This window comes from Lepeophtheirus salmonis, chromosome 12 (genome assembly GCF_016086655.4).
Source record: "Lepeophtheirus salmonis chromosome 12, UVic_Lsal_1.4, whole genome shotgun sequence".
NCBI lineage: Eukaryota > Metazoa > Arthropoda > Copepoda > Siphonostomatoida > Caligidae > Lepeophtheirus > Lepeophtheirus salmonis.
The window spans coordinates 11203074-11208534 of NC_052142.2; the positions used below are offsets into that span (position 1 = coordinate 11203074).

At 29.6% G+C, this 5461-nt stretch overlaps 1 long non-coding RNA gene across 1 annotated transcript; it reads right to left on the reverse strand.

Annotated features, from left to right (window-relative positions):
- Nucleotides 1-638: 638 nt before the first annotated feature.
- LOC139906769 (uncharacterized) lies at nt 639-2402 on the reverse strand. The gene is made up of 2 exons (XR_011782677.1): nt 1287-2402; nt 639-1221 (listed from the first exon to the last, which is right to left on the reverse strand). It is a non-coding gene; the product is annotated as an uncharacterized lncRNA (long non-coding RNA).
- Nucleotides 2403-5461: the final 3059 nt, after the last annotated feature.

The window sequence follows — 5461 nt, forward strand, 5'->3', positions numbered from 1 at the left end:
CCGATATATTTTTTGGTAATATTTAGTAACCATTTTGGTCACTTTCCTTGGATTTGTCTCCACTCTGCCGCATTCATCCAGAAGTATCCTCACATTTCTCCTTTTTTTGTATTCTATTCAAAAGTGCCTGTTCTTTTGTTACAAAAATTTATCCAAGACGTAATTAAATGCCCTTGAGAATAAATTCGAAAAAATTGGATGTAATTCTTCATTAGTAACTGTATCTGCACCATCTATTTCACTTGCATTGACTATGACTATGTTATTATGCCATCTTTTCTATTGCTTGCTCAATCTAACACTTAATTTAATAAAATTTCTCTTATAGAGCAGCCTAGAATTAATTTTAATGCATGGGACGGAGATTTTATCTTATTTATGGTTAATTTATAAAGAATATCTTTGATAATATATTCAATTTTTGAATGAGCGATATCATCATTTAGTAAGCTCTTATTCAATTTCCAATGATTCTTGGAATTTTTTCTTTAGTTCTAACTTTAATTTTAAAAGTTATGAAATATAATAAACCAAAACTAACAAAAACAAGTTAAAAAAGACTGGTAAAATAATTAGAGATGTGTAAATTGTCGAAAACCTCGTGAGAATACCTTTAAAATAAGCATATCTGCAAGATATTTCTGTTTTTATTAATTATTTATTCCTATTTATAAATTTTAAATGTATTAAGGGGCAAGGAGAACTATAACTTTTACAGTGAACTCTGTCATCAGATATGAAGACTAATCAACTTGCCAACATATACTTTTCTTTCATATTTACATTCCCGATGATTTAGACAATTTTTACGTGTTTATAAATACTCCAAGCATAGGCAAATGCTCATATATAGGATTTTTTGGATTGTAAATGAACTTGTCCTCTCATCAAGCTAATTCACTTTTATACCTGTGGGTAAATAGTTTAAATATATTTTTAATGTAAGATCAGATATTGATTTCGTATTGTCTTGTCAATGAATTTGGCGCATCTTACTTCTAGTTTTGTATTTGAATTTTTCTTTCTATTTTCAACCGTGCTCAAAGTGTTTTACCTACGAATTATTATTAGCTCTCTTCATCATGTAATGATGGTATAGATGTTTTTCTTACAAGTTGTTTTTGTTATGTGTCGTTACTCCATTGTGGCTGCTTCAAAGTGAGATAGTATGAAAGTGAATAGAGCATACCACTTGCTTTAATAACTACTGTGATTTTCTTTCTGCAAATATAAAATTGATACGGTACATCAAATATACATAAATTAATTAATCAAACTAAAATTACTTGAAAAAAATCAACACCAATATTGTTGAATACAAAAATATGTCTAATGTACCAGATATACATTTCTTTGGAATAATAACTTTCCATATTAGAAGTCCGGATTTTTGAGGAATTTTTGTTGAAAAATATTTTTTACTTTAGTAGTGTTATATAGTTTTTAAATTTTTTGGAATTAATTGAAACATTTAATGAACAAAAACTAATTTTCACATAGTCCATTAATGCAGGAAAAGTTTCCCAAATCACCAATTTGAAAATGATTTTTAAATTTTCATGGAGTCTATGAAGTCTTTCTTATGTATATCACTTAATCACGTATATCCCATTTGATTATATCAAGCTTAAATCGTCTCTTACCAATATCATATTTCTATTGACTATCTGATATTGTTATAGAATAGCAATAACTATGTATCAAGGTTAATAGAAATACAAGATTATACCAAAATGCGTGTACGACCGATGTTTGACTTCTACCATACTTTTAATATTGAAATCATAGTAGATGAGCGGTTGGGGGTTTTATCAAAATCTGCCTGTCTTGTCCAGCAGTCGGTAAATACTTAAATATTTGAATCAGGACTCCTTGAGTCTAAGTCGGAATCCGAGTACTATGGCTCTGTTATACACTATGAACCTTTGACTACAAAATAGGGTTGGGGGGGAGAACCTTTATAGATATACTTCTGTAGATACTGAAAATATTAATTAATCATCTCTTCTTTATAAGGTTCAGTTGAGAATAATTTGTTCATAGTCCCGTGGAAATGATACCGATGAAAGCAATTCCTGAATCTCATATTGGAAATTATATGGGTATTGAATTATCATATAACTTAGTTGTAGATATATCCAGCAATGAAACATAATTTTTTGAGTTGATCTATCTCGTTTGTCATAAGGAAAACTTAAAAGGTTCCCCGAAAGTGAATGTCTCAAGGATCCATTCGTTGGTATTGTTTCTGGTTTCATTTACGTTTCGGAGTAATAAAAAGTCATCTTTTATTACGGAAGGCATTTATAAATCACTGGGATTAAAACCTTTTGATGTCTGAAACAAAGGTGCTAAAGTCTATTCGAATCCATGGTTCTTTGCAGGAGCTTATAGAAGCAACTGAATGTAAACAATGTTTGTTTATAGCAAGGCATATACCTTGATTTATAATATCTGTAACAAAGGTTGCGTAGTGAGCGAGTATACACTTAGAAATTTATGCCCTGACCAACAAATATATCATGGAACTGGACAGCAGACTAGAAAGCGCGCGCTCGAAGGGGTGGCTTATAAGAAGTTCACGAATGTGTTATTTTTTTATTAAAAATATAGTAATACGGGTTTTCATTACAGATTGTATGAGTGATAAATCTATAAATACTTATTCTTAATAGGACAGTTAATAAGAATTCCAGACTAAATAAGCTGCAGTATATCTCCAATATAATTTACATTAATTATTTCAAAATTAAATGCACACACAAGAAAAATTAATGTTCATAACTGAAACATTATCAGATTGAAGTTTGGTAACCTTTGTAGAATTGAGCTTGTTTTCAGATGATCATTTTCTGCCTTCCTATCAGATGTTGTCATTGAATTAAGACTCCAAATTTTTGCCCATCACATTGAAGAGGATTTGAGAAATTTTACAAAGAATGGTCGCCCATTTGTGACCTGGATCACACTTTGTATCAACTATTTCTTCGATTGTAGTTTCTCTGCTCTTTCTTGACTCTTTATGGTAGATTACTTTGATATGAGCAGAGTTAGAGTGTAATGATAATTTAACTTCAGATATTCGAAGGGAATGCTGAAGTATTCTTGCCTTAGGAAGTAGTTATAAATGAGTTGACTTTAAGAGGATTGAGTACAAGAGTTTCAATGAAGGATTTTTGGGTGAACAATGATATTTTTCTTTGTGTAACTCTTCAGTTCAATAATATAAGTATAAGATCATTTTATACAAGATACAATAACTATTTATTTGCAATAGCAAAATATATTTAAGTTTGCAGAAAAAACTATCGAGAAAAGATAGACACATTATATTAAAGAGTCTATAATCATCTTCCACTTGTTTTCCACTCACAACAAATACTTATAAGTATTAAAGAAATCACTAATCAGGGATGAGGCTTAAATTGTCCAGTTTATATAACACTATGCAACAAAATGGAGGTCTTGGAAGACTTGCAAGCTCAAATCCACAATTATTATTGATATTTAAGCAGTAAAACATGAAAAGGACCATTAAAAATTTCACCCTCTACGGATTTGGCCTTTAAAGCCTTTTAAAAAAATCAAGTTTATAACGTATAGCTATGATTTAGTGCCATATTTAGACATGAAAGAACTATATAGATATAAAATTAAAGTAAAAAACAAATTGATACAAACATTCATCATTTGAAAAATGAATTTTTTATTACTTTATTTTGATTACAATTAATAAAATATATATATAACCACTAAAATCGAGTAAAATAAAGTACCTGACATAGCAGCGAATATTTTCTTTATTTTTTCTTCAAGTGCTGTATATCCTAGCTGAAGTTAAAAATATACCTTACACTTCAAAAAATGCCTATCAATAAGGTCGAGTTTAAATGATTTTTGGTTAATTTAATTTTCAATATTTATTAAGAAATTTAATAAAATAAACTAGTTACGTTGCATGAATATATATTACATTAATATTCCAGTGAAATGGTTAGATTTAAAAAAAAATGAATTCTTACTGTTAGATGGTACAAAATTCAGAGTTCCATTTAGAAATTAGTAAATATTTTATACTTTTTACTGATAACTTTGATTGTAATTTGGTGTGGATGACACCTTTATATCGAAAAATCCGGAAATCTATCTATTTTTCGTCCAGTAAGTATTTCCAAATTCCTATGCCTCCATTTCCAGAAATCCAAACAGAAGGGGACGTTATTTTAGGAATTATATACAGTTCTCTATCGAATATTATATTAATATTGAATAATAAGGCGGTGGGAATTGATAACTTTCTTGATAGAGGAACCTTAACTATGGGTAGGTTCAGGCATTACTTTTTTTCAATGAACTCTGAGTATGAGAACCATACTTAGAACCTGAAAAATACGGAGTATGATAACTCGGACTTGACTTGAACACTAAAAAGTTGGACTCAAATACAGCTCTGAGTTTTGGATCTTTACTAATGAGTATTATATTCAACTATATTAAGTATTCAATATTTAGAATGCGTAATTAATAATTATTTATCGATTATGAAGATGATCTATAATGAATATGCAAAATAACTAATGAGGATTATGAATATAGGTAGATACGAGTAAAGTATTATATCTTAATATTTAGCTTTTTATATTGATTGTACTATGTAGGTTTTACTGACTATAACCTCGGCGACAATGTATAGCAGCCTCATTCATCCGTGCACATTTTATTTGAGCCTACAAATTTCCCTATAACAGAGATTTTATATGCCAAGAATTGATAACATTAGCGTTGTTGATTTATTGATTGCATCACTGTTTTCATCGCACCATTGAGACGGAATTAAAGTACTCGGCGTAGTGATGAATCATTTTCGATCATCAAAATTCAGCAACAAAAATTTTACTTCTAAGTATTTTAAAAGTAATTAGCTGTACAATAAGCTGCACCATCTATAATGAAAAACTTTAGTCTCTAGCCACAGAAATCGTAGCCCAAAACGTTTTTAAGACTTTTTACTTCAAAACTTGTAATAGTCTGCCTTCTTAACATTTTCCAAATTTATTAAATAAGGGCAACTTATCAAAACTGCAGTGAGGGATCGTAATTTTGTTTAAGACAAAAAGATTTCCTTTTAGTTATTTTTTAATCTTTGACAGTAATTATTTACGGTGGAACTCCATTGACTTTGGGATGGGGTAGCGAGAAGGAATGTTTTTACCAGTATAAAATTCCACCAATTTTACAAGATTTGGATGACTATTCAATATGGAGTGGGTCATTGCAGCATACACGCATCTTGTTTATATCCAACATAAAATTAAAAGCCTCATGACTTGATTCATTTATATTTTTTCAATAAAGCTTCAGATCATTATTGTGAATACGACTTGGCTCCCAAAATCACAAAGACAATTGCCGAAATTATGTAAGCATTCCCATAAATCTAGACTTTTTCACCTTCACTAAC